The sequence below is a fragment of the Polypterus senegalus genome, chromosome 8 (genome assembly GCF_016835505.1).
Source record: "Polypterus senegalus isolate Bchr_013 chromosome 8, ASM1683550v1, whole genome shotgun sequence".
In the NCBI taxonomy this organism is placed as follows: Eukaryota; Metazoa; Chordata; class Cladistia; order Polypteriformes; family Polypteridae; genus Polypterus; species Polypterus senegalus.
Window position 1 is genome coordinate 97,749,987 of NC_053161.1, and position 25,884 is coordinate 97,775,870.

The 25,884-nt window shown below is 37.3% G+C and overlaps 1 long non-coding RNA gene across 2 annotated transcripts in view; it reads left to right on the top strand.

Annotated features, from left to right (window-relative positions):
* The window catches only part of LOC120534145, a 33,962-nt gene that overhangs the window by 436 nt on the left and 7,642 nt on the right, over window positions 1–25,884 (top strand). The window lies entirely within an intron of this gene.

Consider the following 25,884-nt stretch of genomic DNA (forward strand, 5'->3'; position numbering starts at 1 on the left):
AAAAAATCTTAAAGTATAGCAAAAGAGCTTGGCATAAAGTGTCATGTATTTCCTGCATTCTGATTTGTGACTCTGACTGTAATTGAGCATTAAGCTCCCTGAAGTTTCTATTTTCAAATAAAAACTCCTTCCTGTTTACAAAAGCAAACATAAAGCAAACAAGCACTGTTACAGTCATGCTCTGTTTGTATTCAAAAAATCATGTTTTTCTATTTAATTTAGATGTTATTTCGAACAAAAATATTGGATTATATTTCACAGGCAATTTTGCATTACAAAACTAAAGCCTAGCATTGGTTTACATCTTGGGAATGCTGGAATGTTGGCATATGTTGGAAATGTTAAAGTTATGCATTTTTCCAAGATTATATGTGTATGCTTAATTAATGTATTCTTTTCCACACTGTTTAGCACACTGTTAAAGAAATGTATTTGCACAATTTCAATGCTTGCTTGTGTGAGTAGGTATTTATGTCACCATTCCTCAGCTTATCACAATATTCATTTCATTCATGTTAAATCTAATTTAGAGTCGGCAGCTCACGAAAAAACTGAATTAATCCACAGGCAAGCAACAACATCTTTCACTTTGACAGAAAATTTCTGGAAATATTGTATTTTGATAGGATTCATCGACTTCAACACAGACCAAGTGCCAGTACATATGCCAAGATAGAAAAAAATTTGAAAAAATTTGCCATGCTCAATCAAAACACTTTGTGCAATCAATTACAGCATGATATGAACAACACCTATGCCTTAATAATACATCTTGAGGGCTTCTTTAATATTGTCTTGTAGATCATATCAGAGTTTGAGTGCCCTGTAGCTATATGCACAGCCTACTACCATTCTATTTGTGTTCTTTAAATTAATTACAAGCAGACCTGCATCTTGATATTGCAGTGTATGCCTTAGAGTATTGGCCCTAATAAATTTCTGTAACGGTGAGCTAACCATTTAATATCTTATCCGAGAAGAAAGATTTTTAAAGTGATATTAAACGTAATTGGAAGCCAGTGAAGTGATTTAAGAATTGGAGTTATATGATTTCATGCTTTAGTCCTAGCAACAGTGCTTACTTTATAATAGTAAGTCAAGGGATCTTTAAGCCCCAACCATAAATACCTTAAAAACAACTTTAAAATTCTCTTGCTTTTTACTTTGAGAGTACCAGATTTCATATAGAAGCTCTGAAGGTAGTTCATGACTTAAAACCCCTTTCCGGTCATAGTCATTGAATTTGGGAGGTGAGTATTTGGCAAAGGCTCCCTTGTGGGAAGACGTAAAGGTGAGGTTGAAGAGAAACAGTTGGTGAAATACAAAGGAGGGAGGAATGGGTAGTGTTTTGTGCAATATTTATGAAAAAATGGACCAGCCTTGTGGCCAGAGGTTTTCTTATGTATACTTAGTCCCTGTGTTGCATTAGGTTGTATGTTGCTTTTTGCTGATTTTGTTGTGCTTTGTGCTCTTGCTGCTATATTTAAACTTCCTCTCCTCTGAAAAAAACCTTTGTTTTTATATTTTCTTTGATTCTTTGTGTTTTGTTTGGGCTCATGGATCACTTTTGAGTGCCCCCAACAGTCCACATTTGTTTGAAATCAAGGAACTCTCTTTTAAAGATTCTAAAGAAACCTCCAAAAATGTTTAAATTCTTTAGGCTGAAGAAAGCAACTCTTAAAAAGTACAGATTCACACTTTGAAGGTATAACCTTTGTAAAAGTAAATGACTCAGTTTCAAACAATGATGAGTCCATATACTGTATAGACAAGAGGTGGAGAATCTGACATTGTGGTGCAATAATTTGGTCCTTAACCTTCATAGATTTAAAGAAACAGTCACATGCTCACCTATCACTTGCTATAAATGGCTCAACTGTTGGAATGACAGGATCATTTAGGTTTCTGGGCACTGTGCTGTCATAAAACCTTAAATGGGACAATTACATCACACCCATTATTAAGACAGCCCATCAGACAATGTTTTTTTTCTGTTAATTGAGAAAATCCAAAATCTCTCACACAATATTAGTCCACTTCTACACAGCCATCATCGAGTCCATTCTGACCTCATCTATAACTTTATGATTTGGTGCTGCCTCTGTTCAGGCTAATGCCAATCTGCAGCACATCATTAAAGCCTGTGAAAAGATCATTGGCTGTAACTTACCTCACACTGAAGTCCTTTAAGACGCCAGGGAAAGAAAGAGGCCTGCAAAGATCATTGCTGAACCGACTCACCCAGGTAATCACCTATGCCAAAGACTTCCTTTGGCAAATGAAAGCTAAAACAACTCATCACCTAAACAGTTTTTTTCCACATGTAGTTATTATTATTATTACTAATCAGCTCTGAGCTTCTATTCAGCATCTATGTATTCCTGCACACTTGACCGCCTGGACATTTTAATCCTGCTATCTCCTTATTTTTATGTAATGCCCTTGTATACCACATTATATTTTAGCATTTTTAAATTTTATCTTCTTATATTTATTTTTTGTATTATGTGTTGTCCTTCTATGCTGCACTAATACTATCAAGACAAATTCATAGTACACATTAGTGTACCTGGCCAATAAAGCAAATTCTGATTCAGTGATGTTGTCTGTTTGTTTGTTTTTTTTCATTCCATCTCCTGATCTAGATCCATATCAAATCAACTAAGGATGGATTTCGCCAGTTAGCTAAGTCATAAGTCCCCTGAAGTTTGTAGTGCATCTAATGGGTGGTATTGAGAGTCTTGGGGTGGTCAGTAGCACGAGGATAGGAATATGTTGCAGAATCTTGGCTACATCTAAGATATTGTATAAGAATAAAATGGCATAAGAAATTAAAATCTATGTTATAAATGAAGTCAATGAATAATTAAATATTACTCAGATATTGTACAATAATTAATCATGAAAAACGGATACATTTTAAAGTACCACCTATTGTCTTACATAATTATTTGATTTTTTTTTTCAACATAATTACATTGGAGTAATGTAAAGGAAGGAATTACTCTTTATTGTGTAATTTCATAATTATTGTGTCAAAACAGCAATTTCTTAGTTATTTACAATTTAAATATGGTAGCTAGACAGTGAGAAAACATTGTATGAGTAATTGGTGATATTATGTATCATAAATGTTGAAACAATACACCAACTCAAATAATTTTTTATTGCGCTATTCACAGTAGGTTTGGTTAGAAACGCTACACAGACTGTCAGATATAAAGAAGCATGAAAAATATCAGTTTACATTTCAGTTTTAAAATGCAAGACTAGTATCTAATAAGACAGATCCTGCTTAGCACATGTAATACCATAGTTCAATAATAAATTAAAATTATAAAATTCCAAGTGACTTTGATCAGGGCTATGCGGCTTAAAATATGCAGTGCAGTGGTTGGGCTGCTGCCTCACTTATCCAACATTTTAAGTTCGAAATAAACATCCAGCTACTGTTTGAGCTGATTCTTTTGTGTCCACTCAGACAGTCTAGATAATTTTGTTTTCTTCCTGCATCCTAAAACCATTCAATATATTCTTAAATATCACAGAGCAGATCTTAATAAAAAAGTAATGTAATAAACCATAATAATATACAGTACATTATTAATTTATAAGATGCAACTTTGTTAGGTACTAATGCAGTGTCTTTTTTTCTGCACTAGCACATTTTATGAAAGTTACAGGCAAAACAAAATAAAATATAAACTGAGTTTAATGTGCTTTGTTGACACAGTGGTAGTGCTGCTGCCTTGCAGTAAGGAGACCCAAGTACGCATCCCAGGTCCATCCAGTTTGGAGCTGGCGTGCTCTCCTTTTGTCTTCATTGATTTCCTGCTAATGTTGTATTGAAAAGCTGAAAATATCTGTCTGTAGTTGTGTATTACCTCATTATGCCATGTGACCACACATAACAAAGATATGTTGAACAGAAACCAAACACCCCATCTCCATCCAGTTGGAGAATACAGAGGAAAGATAGTGGAAAAGTACTGGGACCCAGTTAGTATGCTCAAAAAAGGTGTGGTAACTGGTGTTAAATGCAGTAGTAAGGATAAGGAGGTCTACCACACAGAGTAATCCAGTATTAACATTTAGAATGAGATCATTGATATTGTGAGAGGGAGCAATTTTAGTCCTGTGGTGGTGCCGGAAACTAGACTGGAAAACTCAAACAGATGGTTATCATTTAGATGTTGGATTAGCTGAAAAGAAACAATGTGCTCAAGGGTTTTGTCTATTCCTTTCTTGAGCTGCATGTTCTTCCATGTCATATGCCATGTATTTAAATTCCTATATGCAGAATCCTGCAGGACAGTGCTATTTAGTGAAATTTCCCTCCAATTTCCTTTTTCCAAGCCAACACTTGGGAGGTAGCAAGGCAATCCTTTTGTTCTTGTATTTTTTGCCTGTGGAATCATTTTCCATTCATAACGTATTTAGGACTTGCGTAGTGAAAAGGCACCAAATGTAATGAAAGTGAAGCATAACTAATTGTGAGATAATAAGCCACAATAAAATACACAGTTGTAGTTCAAATTGTTTGATCGATTGCATACATTTTCCATAATATATACTGCCAAAGCTGTTAAACCTATCAAATTATTATTAAATACGTAGCAGCCCATTAAGAAGCAAACTCAACTTATGATTTAAAATCATACTGAATTTCACAAAGACTACTAATGCAATAACTCACAAACAGATTAACCTATTTGCCTCATTATTTGAGCAGGATAAAACTCATAACATGCTTTATGAACCTCAAAGCTATGCTGATATTATGAGCATTATGTAAATAGATGTAAATAGGCCAATGTAAATTCTCTTCTGTAAATGCTGGGTGTATTCATCCGGCCAGATCAGAAAGATGAGCAAAAATTATGATACAGCAATAGCCTCCAAACAGCTGTATTTCTCTGGAACTCAAAGATAAGACTCAGCATCCTTGAACTTTTTTGTACTTAACAGAGCCAATCGAATCAAAATAGATATGATGCTACATGTCCAGTATTTTATTTATTTATTTGTTTGTTTTTGTGTCATTTAATATGCTTGCTTAGTCATCTGTACCAATAGTCCAGATAAGTTAACTTGTCAAAAAATGCTTATTTGGTGGAAATTGTATGCACTTTGGAGGATTATGTATTGACTTAGTTTATTTAGATTGTTCTGCCACTTATGATTTGTTTTTTGTTGCTTGCTTCAGTCATTTAGCACAAGTTTGGCAATGTGCTGTTTGTGTAACAGTGAGGTGGGGCTCTGCAAAGTCCAAATGTGGTTCCCCAGTGCCCATGTCACCATTTCAGACACCTAGCAGCTTTGACGCTGATAATAACAAAGTGTTAGTTATTTGTAATTCTGTGGCATGGAATGCTAGAATTCCAGTCTATGGAAATTCATCAGTTCAAGTATGATGCCTCCCTAGGTATCTGATATTGAGGCTAAATTAGGCTCTGTGGCCAATGATAAACTATCCACTTTGTTATTTCATGACACCAAAAATGCTGGTTTACAGCAATCTGTGGTATTAAAGATGAACTTTATATGTATATGCACTGAAGCTGAAAGTGAATGTTGCAACTTGTATTTGGCTCTTACCAAGATTATATAGAAGGTTTGTAGTATATAGGAAGCTCAATTACTTTTACTACAAATAAAAGCCTGGGCTTTGTAAATATTTGAGATGATTTTTCAAGATAGATGGTCTGCGTTCTAAGTTTAAAGTATCTTACATTTTATCCCAAAATGTGGTTAACTCTTAGATTCTGAAATTGCAACTGCAACACAAAATTCATGTACTTGGGCATTATAAAAACTGAATTATTACTGAATTATTTAACAGAGTTCAAATCAACAAACAATCAAATAAACTAAGAGGATAATAAGACATAGAGTTAAAATAAAATATTCCAAAAATTGTGCTTGCTTTGGTAATGTAGCTTATATTAAAACTCAAAGTATAAAACAAGTAGATAAATGTCATTTACTTTGTAGTTTGCTAAACATTCCCTTGCTTGGAAATAAAGCCATTCTGAAACAGTAAGAAAATAAAACCAAGTACACAATGTTCAGGCTTATAGAATGCTTTTACCATCTCGATGATGTAATTTTCGGTTCCGAGCCTGAGGACGTCATTTCCGGTTCTGGGGCCGATGACGTCACTTCTGGTTCCAAGCTCGAAGGCATCACTTCTGGTTCCGGCCCAGATGACATGACTTCCCTTGCCAGGCTTTAACACTAGAATTCCTGAAGTCTACGAAAAAACTCCTAATCCCGGTCCACCTTAAATCCCTTCGCACCTCTTCATCAACGTCTTTTGTTTTATAAATGTGTCAATCAGTACAAGCAGCAAGCAGCCTGCTGTCCCATCCTCTGCCTTGACAGAGCTCAACTCTACCAGTGCAAGCCTCTTTATCTGCATGTGAGGTTCCTGGAGTTGTATAGGGTAAATAATACAGTATATCGTTTTTTGGAATAAATGCATTTCATGTGTGCGGTGGGCTGGCGCCCTGTCTGGGGTTTGTTTCCTGCCTAGCGCCCTGTGTTGGCTGGGATTGGCTCCAGCAGACCCCAAAACCCTGTAGTTAGGATATAGCGGGTTGATGGATGGATGGGATGCATTTCATGTGTGTTCCATGTCTACAAAGATCTGGGTAAGTGTAGGATGAAAAAAATGCAAGAAATGCAGGAAATGCTGAACACATACCTAAAGCAGAAACCTTTTCCATGTTATACTAATAATGACATGAAGTGTGTAATGTGTGAAGACTTTAGTCCAAATATCAAATACACATGTGCACTTTTATTCAAGAATAAAACCAAAGAAAAAAAAAGCATTCCATTTACATGTGGCTGTCAATGAGTTAAAAACTCAAGCTCAAATGTCAATCGACAGGGAGTTTACACATATTCTTGAATGGTGCAGAGGTAAGACCTGCTGCCTTATAACCCAAAGGTTCCGGGTTCCAGACCAGGTGCTCTGCATTTTGAGTAGTGAGCTGCTATTATTATTATTTCTACAATATAATAAAAACATACATTTGATTTGAGTCTGTAACAACAGGTGTAAATCTTCGCTACTTGTAAAACTTAGCGCTTGTTTTTTTATTATTCAGTTTTATTCTCTCAGTGACGTTCACATGGTACAAAAATGCTATGTCAGGCCAAGCCTTTAGCTACTGTGGAGCAATCTGTCTGCTTGTGTAAAGGTTACCCTATTAGTATCAGCTTTTAAATACAGATTGAATACTCATTACATTAATGGAAAGTAGTTTACCTGATTAGATTTGGGGCCTTATATATAAATGGTGCATATACATAAAAATGTTGTGTATGCCCATTTCCATACTCACTTCTGCCAAACAAAGTTGAATACAGAAAGCTTGTGGCATGACCCAGATTCTTTGGAATTTGTGTGATGTAACCTTACTGGACCTGAAGATCCATGATACACATTAAGTGTCACTTAGATATTTAAAAGACCATATTTCTACACATTGTTGGTTTAACTCTTTTAGGGATGTCAAGTTATGTTGACAGGAGGGGTTGAGGGTGCCCGTCGACAAAAGTCATCATCCAGGGGTAGAGGGTGATAATCAACTATAAACGGCGACAAAACTCACAGTTACATTAAAGGTATTCCCTCTTTGCTTAGACTCATTGACTCTAATCCCTGCATGTGACGTGAGTTACGAAACATAAACAAAGGCAAGATAGCATCGACATCTCGCAAGGAACCTAAGCGAGTGCAGAAAACAAAATACTCAGCAGTTTCGCGTATTATCGCTTTTTAGAATCTAATTTTGTTTGGAGTAATCAGGACATCAAGCAAGAGAGTGAGGAACTGGCATCAGCTGATCGGACCCCAGCCAATGCCATCCCAGCTGATCGACTGCCAACTGAGCGCATTTGCATGTTCTTTCCTGAGACTGCCTTTCAGCTACTGTCAGATGAGACAAACAAGTATGCCAAGAAATTTTTTGAATAGTGGGCTATGCTTGCACCGCATTCTCGTTTTTCAAAGTGGAAACCCACAACAAAAAACGAGATAAATTGCTTTGTGCCATTTGAAATAGAGATGGGACTGGACTGACAATATAACTTCAGGAAACATTGGTCCAAACATGCTTTGCTCCCTGGTGGCTTTGGACAGGTTAGGCCACGTGATAGGTACGTGCTTCTACAAAGTTTTATTTATTTCTGTGATAACCAGAAGTAAATCCCAAGGGGTGAGCAAGGGTAGATAGATAGATAGATAGATAGATAGATAGATAGATAGATAGATAGATAGATAGATAGATAGATAGATAGATACTTTATTAATCCCCAAGGGGAAATTCACATGCTCCAGCAGCAGCATACTGATAAAAACAATATTAATTAAAGAGTGATAAAAATGCTATGCGAGGTAAAAAATGCATGGTGAAGAGTGCGAGGCAGGCGTAACAGTCTATAATCTTGTATAATGTTAATGTTTACCCCCCTGGGTGGAATTGAAGAGTCGCATAGTGTGGGGGAGGAATGATCTCCTCAGTCTGTCAGTGGAGCAGGACAGTGACAATAGTGTGTCGTTGAAGCTGCTCCTCTGTCTGGAGATGATACTGCTCAGTGGATGCAGTGGATTCTTCATAATTGACAGGAGCCTGCTCAGCGCCCGTCGCTTTTACACGGATGTTAAACTGTCCAGCTTTGTGCCTACAATAGAGCCTGCCTTCCTCACCAGTTTGTCCAGGGGTGAGGCGTCCCTCTTCTTTATGCTGCATTCCCAGCACACCACCGCATAGAAGAGTGCATGCGCCACAACCGTCTAATAGAACATCTGCAGTATCTTATTGCAAATGTTAAAGGACACCAGCTTTCTAAGGAAGTATAGTCGGCTCTGTCCTCTCTTGCACAGTCACCTCTGATGATCACGGGGTCCGTGAGGGGCCTGGGCCTCCTAAAATCCACCACCAGGTCCTTGGTTTTGCTGGTGTTCAGTTGTAGGTGGTTTGAGTCACATCATTTAACAAAGTCCTTGATTAGGTTCCTATACTACTCCTCCTGCCCTCTCCTGATGCAGCCCACGATAGCAGTGTTGTCAGTGAACTTTTGCACATGGCAGGACTCCGAGTTGTATTGGAAGTTTGATGTATATAGGCTGAACAGGACCGGAGAAAGCACAGTCCCCTGCAGAGCTCCTGTGCTGCCGATTACAATGTCAGACCTGCAGTTCCCGAGACGCAAATACTGAGGTCTGTTTGTAAGATAGTCCATGATCCATGCCACCAGGTATGAATCTACTCCCATCTCTGTCATCTTGTCACTAAGGCTCTATAGAAGTCCAGAAACATAATTTTTACAGCACCACTGCCTCTGTCCAAGTGGGAGAGGGATCGGTGTAGCACATAGATGACGACATCCTCCGCTCCCACCTTCTCCTGGTATGCGAACTGCAGAGGGTCCAAATGTATAAAATTCAGCCCTGCTTGACATTGTGGAACCCACATATAACAAATTTTTATCAGCCTGCCCATGATTTGTCAGTGGATGAATCAATCTATACTAATAAAAGGCAAAGCCCTCACTCACTCACTCACTCACTCACTCACTGACTCACTCACTCACTCACTCACTCACTCACTGACTCATCACTAATTCTCCAACTTCCCGTGTGGGTGGAAGGCTGAAATTTGGCAGGTTGATTCCTTACAGCTTCCTTACAAAAGTTGGACAGGTTTTATATCGAAATTCTACGCGTAATGGTCATAACTGGAAGCAGTTTTTCTCCATTTACTGTAATGGAGATGAGCTTCAACGCCGTGGGGAGTTTAGTGTGACATCATCATGCCTCCCACGTAATCACGCAGTACATAGAAAACCAGGAAGACCTCAAAAAAGCGCTCAAGAAAACATGCATTATATAACTGAGAAGGCAGCGAAACAATAAGAAGCGAGTTCTGCTACTTCGGAAACAAAGCACGATGTAAACCTACACTTTAAATTAAGTTCATAGACAGGCTGCGCTGGCGTTTGTAATTTAGTGCCTGCCCATATAAGGCCATCCGTCAGCGGCAATCCAATAGCAAACTGCCACGGGTAAATATTCACGGGTGAAGGACTGTGCTTATGGAGAGGAAGATGAGATGGTCAGGGTGGTGTTTGACACAAACTCAGCGAAACTGCCAGAGAAAGTTTTAAGTGCCAGGACTAAGGTAACATTAAATAAAGCTATGGACATAGCACGAGATGGCACCAGCACAGCTGGGAACCTTCGATGCAAGTACACCGAGTGGCTCACGTGAACTGATGCAGTGCACAGATAAAAACAACAGTTCCAAAAGCGCTGAACAAAACCGAATTACACAATTGAAAAGGCAGCAAAAATATGAAGCGTCTGATAAGCATATTCATAAATGCAGCTACTGTGGAAACAAAGCACACGGTGGAAAAAGTCAATGTCCCGCTAAAGGAAGACAGCGTAAAAAAAACCCGTGCATGCAGTTTGTCACATCACAGATAAAAAGGAAGACGAGCTGTTTATTGATGCAGTAAGGAACTAATCGATGAATGAAACCTCTTATCTTTACAACGATTGACAAACACGGAATGTAACTTGAACACATCGTACAAATACGAGCCTGATTGAAAGAAATAATGATAATCAAATCCTTGATGACAGCAACATTCAATAACACTCACAAAACAATTACTGTATATTGACAATCATGTTACGTTATTTTTAAAATGTTCCCTTTTCTTTTCATAACTTCTACTTCTCCACTGCGATACGGGTATATATATAAATGTATATCTATAGCCCGATCTACAATACATACTTTAGCATAGACAAGCGGTGGCGCAATTGTAGAGTCTTAAGCCTCTAACGCCGACATTCGAGGTTCGATTCGAGAGGGATATACTGACTATGTACACGCGCTACCGATTCATTTTACCTTCCCATCTCCTTGGTTTGGGACGTATGAAAAATATTAGGTTAACGCAGAATCATGTTACGTTATTTTTAAAATTTTCCCTTTCTTAGCACAAGCACAGTTGAGAAGCTTCGATGCATGTACTCCATAGCGCGTTAAAAATAACGCATTTAATCACACTTTCAATTCCAAGCAAGCGGAACTTTTGTCAATGCATGATTTCCTGGTACATCCATTACACTGATGCACACATCACAGCTACAAAAATGTTAGAGTCGGAATAAAGCGCGTTCCTACGACTGATCATTTCGACTACCCGAAGCCTTGATAAAAGCATGGTTTTGTGCACACTGAAAAGCAAGCAAAATTAGATGCATTACAGAAAGCGGACTTTGTGGCTCTTACTGGGGATCATTGGACTTCCGTGACCGTTAGTAATTCTAAATACATCTAATTACAAAATGTTCAATGATCACACTGTTTTAGCCTAATGTACAAAATAATTTTGGCTAATGTTACTCAGAGTTTAAAGAGTAAGCTGGTCAAATTACCTTTTATGTTTCTGACTTATTTTTTAAGAAGAAAAACTGCACTTTATGGTGAAATTTTGGTTATTATTATTTAAAGACAATACTATTCTGAAAATGTACTTAAAGTACTTAAACTACCACTTTATTTTTAAGTCTGCCCAATTTTAACCAGGGATGATATTTTTGTTTCTGTTTTGAATTCAAATGCAGTTTAAAAGCTTTTTTCAGAAATTAAAACAGCTTCAGTTTACAATATTCATGTCCATGTCTATTATTTGATTCTGTAAGCCCACTAAAACCTTTTTAAATAAAAAAAAACATTTGCGATTTGGGGCAAATTCGTGTCGATTACATACGATTAATCAAGATTAATTCTTACACAGCCTCTAATTAATTGGATTAATTTTTTTAATCGAGTCCCACCCCTAATATATATATGTAGATTTGTATATATGTGTATATACAGTATATATGTAGATATGTATATGTTGTATATACAGTATGTATATATGTGTATAGATGTGTATATATATATATATGTTTATATGTATATATATGTTTATATATGTGTCTGTGTGTGTGTGTATATATATATATATATATATATATATATGCCAGCAACACTCATGACAATTACAAAACAATTACATTGTCAATCATGTTACGTTATTATTAAAATGTTTCCTTTTCTTTTTACTTCTCGCTGCCAATGCAGCTATTTTGCTATATATATATATATATATATATATATATATATATAAATAGATAGATATGACAACAACACTCATATCAATGACAAAACAATTACATTAACAATCATCTTACGTTATTTTTAAAATGTTTGCTTTTCTTTTCATAACTTCTTTAACACACTACTTCTCCGCTGCGAAGCGCGGGTATTCTGCTAGTCTATTCTAATAAAAGGCAAAGCCCTCACTGACTCACTGACTCATCACTAATTCTCCAACTTGCCGTGTAAGTAGAAGGCTGAAATTTGGCAGGCTCATTCCTTACAGCTTCCTTACAAAAGTTGGGCAGGTTTCATTCCGAAATTCTACTCGTAATGGTCATAACTAGAAGCTATTTTTCTCCATTTACTGTAATGGAGTTGAGCTCGAAAGCCGTGGCGGAGTTTAGTGTGACATCATCACGCCTCCCGTAATTACGCATTACGTAGAAAACCAGGAAGAGCTCCAAAAAGCGCTTAAGAAAACATGCATTATATAATTAAGAAGGCAGCGAAACAAATAGAAGCGAGCGAGTGACATATAAAAACACATTCAGCGGCTCACATGAACTGGCGCAGTGCGCAGACAAAAAGCAACAGTTCCAAAGAGTGCTGAACAAAAACCGAATTACACTGCTACGCTCAAATAGATAAACCACATGCTGTGGCGCAATAGTAGAACTTGCCTCTAGCGCCAGCGTCCGAGTTCGATTCGAGAGGGATGCACTGAGTATATCGCATGCATTTTATTCATTTTACCTCGCATCCCCTTGGTTTGAGGCGTATGAAAAAATATGCGGTTAATACAGAAAGACAAATCACAAATTGAAGCTTTATGAATAATGGATACTTTATTCGCGATCAATGATTGTTTTGGTAAAGCCATAGTGTATTCATTAGATGAACGGTAAAAAAGTAAGAGCGAGGGGAGGGTAAATTATTGAGGCACGCAGGCAAAACCACAATAGCACGCTGGCTCGATGTACTGTAGTCTGCGTCAACTCGATCTGAATTGCGATCACATTGAAAAATATATCTTTTCAAGTTCTATTTAGTCCATATGTGTCAAACTCAAGGCCCACGGGCCACATCCGGCCCGGCGTGTAATTATATCCGCCCGAGATCATTTTATATACTGTATTATTGTTATTAATGGCCGGGGATATGAAGCGCTGGTAACACAATAAACTACAGATCCCATAATGCAGCGCTTCAGCTGCCTTGCGAACACTTACGCGTTAATCAAGTCTAGCTTATGATGCTGCAAGTTATTGCGAAGCTAGCCCACACGATGCCGAGAGAAAAGGTGATTCTGAACATAGAGCCTTTAAAACCGATGGGAGGCTGAGTATATGTTTACTGACATTGCCGGTAAACCCGTGTGTCTCATTTGTGGAGCTAATGTGGCTGTAATTACAGAATTTAATCTAAGACGGCACTATGAGACAAAACATCAAGATAACCTGAAAGACCTGAATGCAATGCACAAGATACAGAAAGCAGAAGAGTTAAAGAAGAATCTGACACTTCAGCAGACGTTTTTACCTGTGCAAAATCACAAAGTGATTTCAAGTGAAGCTACTTTTATGGGAGACACAAATGCACCAGTGCAACTTGCCCCACTTTCCCTGTTGCCAAGTAATGTTGAACCAAATCAGCACAACAGTTTCCCAAATACGCATTTTGCTGATAAACTGGCGCACTGCGCACTGAGTTCACGGCGCTTTGGTGACTTTGAAGAACAAAAAAAAAATTTTGAGTTGTTTCGCAACCCATTTGCCGTCGATGTGGAAACTGCACCTGTGCAGATTCAGATGGAGGTGATTGAGCTGCAGTGTAATGGCACACTGAAGGCAAAGTACGATACTGCAGGGCCCGCACAGTTTATTCACTCCATTCCGCACAAATGCTCCAGCTCCGTCTACATGCGGCTCGAACCTTGTGCATGTTTGGTAGCACATATCTGTGTGAGAAGCTCTTCTCAGTGATGAAGACTAACAAAACAGCACACAGGAGTCGCCTCACTGATGAGCACCTGCAGTCCATCCTGAGAATCTCCACAACACAGAACCTCACACCAAACATAAACGAACTTGTTGCCAAAAAAAGATGCCAGGCGTCCAGCTCTGATAAAATGACATAAGAGCAAAGACAACTGAATGATTTGATTTGTTATTGCTGAAAAGAACAAATTTTATTTATATTTCCAGGTTTTGTTATGCACCATGTTCATATTTGAATTTGTATAATTTTGACAGGATATATTTTTATGGAGAGCAAAATCTTTTGGGATATTTAAAATTTAAGTTTATTTTTATATAAAATTACATAAGAGTAAAGAAATTTGAATGTTTGTTCTTTTAACATTTACTTTATTTCTAACTTGTATAATTTAGACAGGATATATTTTTATGGAGAGCAAAATATTATAAGTTATTTAAGGTTTGAGTTGATTTATTCCGGAATAATATTCTGTTGACTAAATAAAAATTCCTTCTATTTAAAATTTAAATAGAACTTGAACAGAAACGATAGTTCATAATATCCACGCAGACTTGCACGTAAGAGCGGAGTCATCCATTTTAACAAGCAGCGTATTGCACTGATACGAAATAGCCTGCCCATTTAATTATTTAGGAATGGATAAATAAATTAAGATTTTGTACAAATAATGTTTTTCATTTTTCTTCCTTCATGGATTCTGGCACCCCCAGCAACAGTTGCTCGCACCCCAAAGACTGTATATATGTGTGTGTATATATGTGTATATATATATATATATATATGTAGATATGTATGTTTATGTTTATATGTGTGTGTGTGTATATGTATATATGTAGATATGTATGTATATATATATGTATATATATGTGGATGTATGTGTATATATGTATGTATATATATATATGTATGTATATATGTGTGTGTATATATGTGTATATGTATATATGTATATATATATATGCCAGCAACACTCATGGCAATGACAAAACAATTACATTGTCAATCATGTTACGTTATTATTAAAATGTTTCCTTTTCTTTTTCATTACTTCTTTAACACACTACTTCTCCGCTGCGAAGCGTGGGTATTTTGCTAGTGATAAAATATAAGGGAGGCCTTTTTTCCATAAGTATATGCCAGACAAGCCCATAAAGTATGGCATAAAGGATTTTGCATTGGCAGAAGCAAACACTGGTTTCTGCCTGAAAATAATCACATATTGTGGAGACTGGCCCAGACACAGACAGCCAGACACATTCAACTCACCCAACACACTTTTATTAATCATATTTACAAAGTCCAGTGCACCACAACCCCACAAGTCCCCAAACTCCTGGCCACAACTACAATGCCTCGTTTCAGACCGCCTCCTTCTCTCTTCTCCAGCTCTAGTCCACTCCTCACCCGACTCCAGCCCTGAATGAAGGGAGGCGGCCCCTTTTATAATCACCCAGATGTGCTCCAGGTGTTTCCTGGCAATCATCCATCGACACGTCCCAGTGTGCGGAAGTGCCGGCTGCATCCCCGGGTGTCCTCGCTCTCCTTCCCCCCAGCACTTCCGGGTGTGGCGGAAGTGCTGAGGTCCAGGGCTCCAAAGGCATATGGGCGCCCCCTGGCGGTGACCACGGACCCCTACAGGGTGGAGCTTCAAAGCTCTGTACCTCTGGCCCCCAAAGGTACCAGGGTGGTTGCCCCCACATGGTCTGGGCCCCAGACTGGGGAAGGCGTAAGCCCTCCTCCGGTCCTCCTGCTCGGCTACATTGGTTATAGTCACGGTGGGAAGAAACTCCACCCTGTGTTGCATTCTCATATTGAGTCGTGCTTCTTTTCAGGAACCTTGGGATATGTAGCAGATGGACCAGAGTGGAGGGAATAAAGAGGATAAGGATATTGTCAGTGCCCCCTCTTGACCTGGGGTGGTAGTACATACTTCAAAAGAGCCCGGAGGATGGTCCACTGATGCGAATGTGTGATAATGCTCCCACTATGGTCCTGTTCATTTTCATCATAATTAAATGAAAATTATTAAAAAAAATTAATAACCATATACATGTATATATATATATATATATATATATATATATATATATATATATATATATATATATGGCATTATTTCAAAGTATATGTATAGGAAAAGGAGGAATACATCTCTACTAAGAAAAATTAAATAGGAAGAAACAGACACTGTTAAAATAGCAGTTCTTCACTATGTACAAGGGTTAAGAAGAATACAGATTTTAAAAAATTAAAATAATTTGAAGCTACTTTTATGTATAACTGAATTTATTTAAGAATAGAAAAATCCAAGTTCCAATAAAAGACAGTACATTTTTATATCTACATAAAGTATTATGTGTACATTGCTTGTGTTACCTGTATAAAATGGGTTAAAATCTAAGTAATCATTGTAGACCTCAGTGTTAACATTTTCATGTGTCCCTGTTTTATATGCCACTTGGTATGGGATTTGTCAAAGTAGTGTTAATGTTTGTGATGCACCATCTATTGGAATGTTAAAAGCAATGCATTTTGTTACTGAAAATGTTTGTGATGCACCATTGTTTGGAATGACAGAGATACAGAACTCAGACGGACACGGAGACAGACACCCAGACACTTTTGCTTTTATTAAGTTGGATGGTGTATACCAAAGAGGGACAGGGGTTGTTTGAGTGAGTCTCTCCTATTTAAAGTAAGCAGCTAAGATCATTTTCCACATTATGTCCAAATGGACTGACGTTTTTTTAATGTGAAAATCAGGAATAATTCCCTACGTAACAGATCAGAATTTCTGTCTAATATGAGCAGTTTTATGGTTTCCAGTACAGTACATTTTAGTTGAAAAGAAATTAGTTTGTCAAAAAATTATGGATATGACATGTTTAAGCAAATATTGCTCTTGTGTTCTGCTACATGGTGTCTAAACATGTTTTATGGTTTTTCCAGTATATAATAATGGGCACAAACACATAATAGATCAAACCTTCAGTACCACAGCTGAGCCTGTGTGTAAGTACAATCTATCAAAGGGAAATATCTATTGTATTTCCTTTAGGAACATTAACACAACAGTAAAAACATAAATATGGATAATAATAAATTTTAATTGCGGAGGATGAAGTGACTTTCAGCAAATGAAGTGTGGTGTATAGGTAGTTACTTATGTAGTCTTTATTATTCGGACTACTTGAAAAAAAACTAAAGAAAAAGAGGTTCTTTGAAAAATGAGCTAAAACTGAAAACAAGCCAATGTTTTAAAAGTCAAAGAAGAAAAGAATTACACAACTCAAGTTACATTTGAATAATTTGGAATTTATACATATATCCTTACATATTACAGCCAGAACTTGACATCTATATTACCAGACCAAGGGCAATCTCAATGGGCTTCTTTTACATACGGCTGAATTTCAAGAATATCATACCAGGACACAATGTTATACTTATAAAGCAAAGCCAAGTAAACTGTTAGCTCACAGGATACATAAATGTGAATATTTCACCTCTGTTTAAGCTGTTAAATCAAAACACAAATATTGCAAAAAAAACCTGGAAATGAATGATCATTTTGTGGATTTCTCTTCTGATATTTTTTCATCTGATTCCCCCCTTCTCTGGATGCACTTGGCTCCTTAATTTCTTCATTGACTTCACCTAAACCTTCATGGGCTGACGCTTCTCTTTTAGAAGCTCCTTTACTATTAGTGAGCTCCCTGACGCTCTCAAAGTCTTTTTAAAAAGAATGTCTTTGGGAAACGAACAAGAAATCTCAGCAGAGATTCAGGTTGCCTTTTGGTCTCTACTGACTCAGTTTTTTTACAGATGCTATGTCTCACTCTAACCTTTTCACAGCTTCATTTCTCATTTAGAGTTGGCAGTTAACTTAATACAAACATTGAAGAAAATAAAAGGAAACTCCAAAGTATTCATATTAAACATTTGCTAAAAGAAGTGAACATGATGTTCAACACAGATAGTGACCAGGGGCCTTATGTATAAACGGTGCATATGCACAGAAATGTTGTGTAAGAACGTTTCCACCTTCAGATCGCGATGTATAAAACCTAAACTTGGCGTAAAGCCACGCACATTTCCACGGTACTTCATACCCTGTCGTACGCAAGTTCTCCGCTTGGTTTTGCAGACTGGAGGCACCAGGCATCAAAGCAGTGCTACTGTTCCAGTGTGGTTATCCTTTCTTTTTCCTGACGCAGTTTTATAAATACACTGAAATTAACCACATATTGTTTATTGGTTTAATGCATCTGATTGTAATTAACTTGTAACAATATAATGGCCCACGGAATGGTCAAACTATTCTAAATACCATAGCTGCTTTAGCGTTGTTACTCTCACTGCACTTTCTTTTTCTTCTTTCAGCTGCTCTCGTTAGGGGTTGCCACAGCGGATCATCTTTTTCCATATTACTCTCACTGCACCACTTGGATCAGCTGATCAGAAACAGAATTATCGGTATACAGCATCAAGCAAACGCTGCCTCAGCCATGCTTCACATTTGAACTGCTTCTCATATGACAAACACTTCAAACCTTTCCTGTACGGACCTCACGTTTCAGAAACAGTTTCATCCCAAGAACTCTAAATGCACTCAATCAGTCCATCAGCTGCTCCTTGTAGAACTGTTAGTACTTATTAGTACAGTTACCTCACTGTTAACTTGCAGTACAGTTATAATATTGCACAACCTGAGCCACTTTATAAAGAGTGTATTTATATACGATGACAATATCATTTTTAAGATGAAATGCAGCAAAATATGTTTATTATATTATACGGATAAAACTTCATTTAAATAATCTATATTTTAATAATTAAAGGACACAGTGTTGCTACGCTAGCAAGGATCTGGCGGTCCGCTCACGATTGTTCCTGGAACGCACTGTATGCTTCACTTGGACTGGTGTGAAAGATAGAATAATTAAACATGTACTATGAAGATATTTCAATGATCCTTAAAAGATTTGAAGAATCGGCGTTATAAGCTCACAGATGGCTTAACATCCATTACAGAACTGATTGTGTGGCGATCGGTTACTTGGAGAAAGAAAGAGACAGTACTGCAGGGGCGGCCTTAGGCATGTGCAAACTGTGCACCTGCACAGGGCTGCCAAATCCCAGGGGCCGCCACACCAATATATATTGAATTTAAAACAGAAACAGAAAATAACAACACAGCTAAAAACACAGCGGTAAATTTTGAGAAAAGTTAAACACTTGTGTCATGAGCATGAGGTGGCTATGCAGTGTCCACAACGGACGTGGCCATCCGCCATGCATATAATACCATATTGACATTGGCGGGCGAAGGAGCCATCGATTCTTCCTCTGCCCAGGGCCGCCATGAGCCTAGAGCCTGGCCCTGAGTACTGCTGCAATAAATTATTTCATCGAAGGTCATGCACAATCACTGGGCCATCGTGTTCCCATGTTTAATAACGTGCTTTAACTCCCATCATTATGAAAATGATATCATGTATACATCTCAGTATTTTAGTTAATCAGAGAGCTGTAATATCACGGATGTAATGGATTCTGTGTCTGAGGTAGAAAAAGCTGGTTTAAGAAGCACTAGTGATTCACACACATAGAGCACATAGAAGAACACATACAAAACAAAGCATTTAACGTGCTACTTTACTTACGATGTGATTTGAGAAACAGTTTAATTAAACGATTTTAAGATGAAGTTTACGATGCTCTACTTTAATGACAAAATAAACTACATGATTAAAGTGGAAATTTCGAGACTTAAGTTGACATTGCGTGCTTTTTCCCCTCTGTGTGCCTTTTTTTTTTCCTCTGTACCCTAATAAGCTTTCACATGACACTTAGACAGTGGGCTGCGACTCGCCTTTTCACGGCGACTTTGATATCTGACAACTTCTTTTTTATTTCGGGCACTGTGCGACTTTGTGAACTTGAGCTTTCGAGTTTCTCCGACACGCTATGTCACTCGATCAGCTTCCTTTTGTTGTTTATACCAATGTTTAAACCAATAAATAGTATGTTTTCCATGCCTCCACTTGGTATTCGCTGAAATTCTTCCATTTTCCCTCTTGCTTTTGTCATTGTCTTTTCACAGAATGCTGAGCTTAAGGGCTATTTATATTGATCTGCATATTCAAAGAGGCGTAATTCTGGGAGGAGTTGGGGCAGGGCAACAAGTGTGTGCACGAGGGTTACTTTTCACGCTGACCGGGATTTATGTAGTGCAAGAACTCGGAAGTTGGTGAATGCACAATTCCTGCATCTGGATTTTTCTGTGCATAAGCACATTTCGGCTTTTGTGCTCATGTCATTTTATAGTGTGAGTTCTACACACGCCGTTATGCATGAGGCCCCAGGTCAGGAATCAAACTCAGGTAGCTGGAGTTGTGAGGCAGTTTATTTACTTCATGCAGTAGTTTATGGTTTTCGACAAGGCTATTTCCTATAAAGGCTCAAAAATTGTATCTATACCATTGTCAAGAAAACAGTTCACCAAGGACCACCAGCAAAAGCTCAGACTAAGAACCAGATCTGGTCAGAAATGGACAGAAGGAACTCAGATATCAAATGACTGAGACTGTCAATGACATGGCTGTTCAAATGGCTGGCATTTGAAAATTAAGCAATGAGCTGTACATAAGGTTAAGGGTATCATTTAAAACCAGAAAAGCCAATTCTTTAGTTAAGATCAGCAAGAAAACTTGAACTTTTGAGTTGGTTTTATTATCCTAGAATTATGGTCTGAAATAATTAACTGACTGTTTAATCATAGCAACTTTGAATAGTGTGAAGCTTATGATAAATGGCAGTGAAAACAGATTTAGAAATTAGGAAAATTACTTATGCAAAGTAATGTATATTTTAATCTTATGTATTAGGGTTATTAGATTTAAAAAGAAACTGTCTATACAAAAAGAAGTAGTATACCTTCTCATTAGGAAGTGTCCTGGGCGTGATGAAAGTAAGTTGGAAGCTCTGGATACTTTTGAAAAGGAATTCTAAATAAAAACCCAAAAAGATTTGAAATAAATACGTATCATCTTGAAGCCCCCTGCTCGCTTCGCTACTTCCTGTCTCTGCCACTCGCGTTGTGAAGGAGATGCTGGCTGATCAGCTGCTGGCTTGCTGCTGCCTCTGCCAAGCTCCGTGTTCTGTTTGTTGCGCTGCGCATCGATCATTTAAAAGCCTGTACAGCAGCTGTCCTTTTATCTCACTGCCTTGTCTCGTGGGACATTAAAGTGTCTCCGAGAAAATCACGTATTGTCTCCTTCCAAGCCTTCCAAGATTTTTTTTTATAATAGAGAGATATTTGTATTATAGACGTTAACAGTTAAAGCAGCAACAGACTAAATGTATTACTGTATATTACAGTATATTTGGCATCATTTGCATTTTACTTTATTTTTGTGTTTTAATAAATGTGATAATCTCTTTTAACATTACTTTGGCTTAGATACACTTTTCCAGAAGGTCAGGTGGGTATATTCCAACCTAGGGGCTTCACTGAAGGGTTAAGCAAGGTTAAGGATGTTAACTAGAAGTATGTAAGGCAATGGCCTACAATAGGTAACCAGATCTGTTAAACTCTTAACACCAAGTGCTAGAAGAAGAGATCTGGAACTGCAGGGTGAACCTTAAGGATCCCGAGGTAACAATTGCCTCCATTTTTCTCACCCCTTAGCCAGGGTAAGAGAAACAGATAACCTGGAGAGCCCTCTAGGTCTGGCTCTAGACATTGTCTCTATTAATATTTTGTTTTAGTTTATATGTTTCAATATTAAACCATAAGGAATGAAGTTTTATCTTCCAATTTAAAAAAAATGAGAACCTTGTTACATTTCTTCTTCAAAGCTATAGTGATAATGAGTTCCAATATGCTTTTCCCTAGTCCTGAGATAAATGTAATTATAATTCATTGTATATTGTGGTAAATAATACCAAAAGGAAAGACGGGAGACTTTGTATCTAGTTCCCAGCAACTGACAAGGATAGTTTTTTTATGACAAGTGTTTCTCAAATAGAGTATGAATGAGGCTGAATGTAACAGTTGCAAAAAATGACTTAATTTATAGAGATCTTATATGAAATATGGTTAGCAATCTGAGCCTTTTAAGTAAAATTAATATACTGAGATCCAACAATAATGTGTTGTCATGTAATTCATAAACAAGATAGAACAGAAAAACCACAATGCACTGTATTGCATAATGCCCTCACACTTAAGGAAATGACTGACATTATATTGAATTGCACTGTAATGACAGTAGTTTTTAACATACTACAAATTACATGTTTTTGTAAAGATTAACAGATATGTGAAAAATAAAAATTTAAACAGTAAAAAATGGGATTAGAAGCACAATGGATAAAGTCAGGTCTGTAATTTATAAAAAGATGCATAGTTAAAGAAGATAGCTTATTTGCCATTGGTCATGCTGTTGTAGATTCAATGGAATTATGCCTACTGTTTATCAATTAACAAGGTAAATGCACCTCAACAAAATCATAGACCTGACTTCTTGGATAAATATCTAGTTCAACTTAAAGCAATGGCTTTGGTCTCCTTGTAACACTATGGGCCTCTTAGAAGATCTAAATATCCAGGAATTTTAATCTTCTGAATGCAACTAATCTTTTAACTCTTCATAAGCCTGTATTATATACCATGTTGTAATAAAATTAGACAAGCACTTTTTTGTGGAAGGCACTGTAGTCACTTAAGCTGTTACTTTTTCCATGGACATTGTTTGGTCTACTTACCTTTAATGTGTTTCATATGTGGTAGCTGGAAATCCTTAAAGAAATAGTTTCTGGAATTGTGCATCAAGAAATCTTTTAAAGAAGGGAAAACAAGCACTGTAACAGCAAAGCCACTGACCAAATGTACTTTTATGTTTTCAAATAATATACTGTCCACTGGCAAAATATTTTTAAAGTGTTTAGTTTTTCTGTTAGACCAGTTCTTTGTTTTAACAAAAACTCTTTCTATGCTAAAGCTGAAATAACAAAAAGCAGATTGTTCTTTCTAAGAAAAAGTCCTGCTATTAGAATATAAATAATACTAGGAGTAATAGATAAAGACAGAAAAATATCGCAGGAAAAAAAATATAACAGTATAAAACAGAATCAGCAACACACTTTTACTAATTGTATGTTCATTCTTTATACAGTATGCTTGCAAAGGCAGTTATAGCTCATGGTGTCTCACTGTGTTTACCCCATTCAGAATTGAATCAGGAATGCAAGGGAGGGGTACCTAGCTACCTAGACCACCAGGTTTAAGTCTCACAGATGAATCTCATGTGAGACAGCCATAATCCCAGCACAGGATCTGCTAGGCAGCGGTATGTCGTGTATATAACATATATTTCAAGGGCAACAATATAAAGATAAAATAGTGAGAGAGAAGTATGTAGTGCTCCAAATGACATTGGAGAGCAGTGGACCATGGACAGTAGTGCTCATAGCTGCTAATGGATACATAATCCCAGAAGCAAATATATGGGGACTGTGTTCTCTCATATAGTGCAGGCATCTGTGGAATTGCCTTGGAGACCTGGTGCTAAAAAACCAACTGAATGGTATATGGACTTCAGGTGTAGTTCTGCCTGCTGTCCTTGGAGAAGTTGTGTTGGCATCCCAATCCCATAAGCAACACAAAGGCTTTGCTGGAAGTACCCCTTTTGGAGGCGTTAAATTTGATTCCAAGTCAATGGCTGACTGAAAGTTGAGATGGGAGAATTATGGAAAATGTCTTAACTAGCAGGAATATAAGAAGTCAAGGCTGAAGGAAAACAGACAGAAGGAGAGTCAGGGTGTGCTTTGGCATGATATTGTGGTAGGCTAGTAGGAAAGCCATCCAACCAGATAGCAAGATAGACTTTAACACATATTAGTTAGGTGCAGAAGGTTTCAACTATTTTGTTCAGGTTTATTTAGGCTTCTGAATTCTCTGTTTTGTGTATCATTTTTTTAAAATTATGTGTGTAAAAGCAGCCACAAGCGGCATGTCCTATCACAGGTAATATATAGCTAGTAATTAAAACACTTGGCCAAGTGGCAATTCATATATTGTGAAAGCTTTGGAATTTAAGAGTATTGTAGATGCTTTCCATGTTATTATGTTAAACTTCTTACTGGATGCAGTTAGCACTGGTGCATCACAGCCATAAATGACCTGCCTGGCCCCTGTGTTTACACATACTGTATATTCTGTGTCTATGTGGATCTTTCAAAGAATACTTTGATTTTCCTTTCTACATCTTGTTTGCCTGTTACTTTACTTTAAAATTAGCACAATATCTGTAGTTGGGTTTATGTATGAGTAAGAATCATAGAGAACCATTCACGGTTCAATCCTGCTGCAAGTTATGCAGCTAGAATAGGCTCTTGCCAACTGAGTTCCTGAAATGGATGAAGCAGGAATGAGAATTTTATATACAGTAAAACCTTGAATTGCGAGTAACTTGGTCTACGAGTGTTTTGCAAGACAAGCTAAAATTTTTAGTAAATTTTAACTTGATAAATGAGACAGGTCTTGCAATGTGTGTAGCACTTATACACTTTGTCTGCTGAGCGTCACGTGATCACAACTGAGCCGATGGTGGTTCTTGGTATCTCTTTCTGAGGGATTGTGGGTAATCGTCTTCCACTCTCGGCCTTAGTCGGCATGCCTCACTCGTATAGTCAACATCCGTACAAGCGTATACTGTTTACTATAGCATTGTGACTATGTGTGTGCATGTAAAGCATTTTTTTATTTTGTGTCCAAGTGTAGTGACTGTTCTTTAGTAACTGTACTGCAGCAAAAAAAATTGTACCATGCGAATAAGACTGTAGCGGTGCGAGCGATTATGTCACATTTCCGCGAAGGAGGCAACTGTCATTGGATAGGTTCCTTGTTAAAGTCGCAAAAACAAGAAAAAGATTCCAGTGAGTCAACAAATAGCAGTGATTCCGTTAGTTATACTGAAAGTCGCCCTACACAATAATCCTCCTCCTCCTCTCCTCTCCCTCACAGCAGCCACGATTTTTTTTCAAAGGTAAAGTGCGGGTTGATTTGTTTTATGTATTTTTACTTTATATTTTGTATTAATCATTTTTATATGAATATTTTTCGGTTGTTGAACAAATCATGATTTTCCATTATTTCTTATAGTGAAATTCGTTTTGATGGACGAGTGCTTTGGATTACAAGCATGTTTCCGAAACAAATTATGCTCGCAAATCAAGGCACCACTGTATATAAATATTATTCCTTTATGTTATGTTTGTAAATTACTTGGTGGGTTCTTTTTATATTATTTATTGTCATCATCAAACTGCACCTCTTTATGATTGAACAGTGCTGTCTTATGAAGATTTTGCTAGACATATTTTTATCAAATATCCTTTTGTTAAAAGCCAGACTTAATTGTGACACTTCAGATCCTACTGTAATCCTTGAGAAACAATGGCAGTGTTGTTTTGAATTTAAATTATTTTATTCATTGCTGAGTGTAATACTCTGGGTCATGATTTTAAAGCTTCCATCCTGATTTTGGACTTAATCAAATGCTTTGCTCATTAGGTAGTGCCAGATGCTTTCACATAGAATTGGACATATTTTAAAGACCAAAAAGAGTAAGCTATGGTGCGCATATCATACCATGTACTAAGACAGCAATGCTCTGTTCTTCAAACACAGGCAAATCATAAA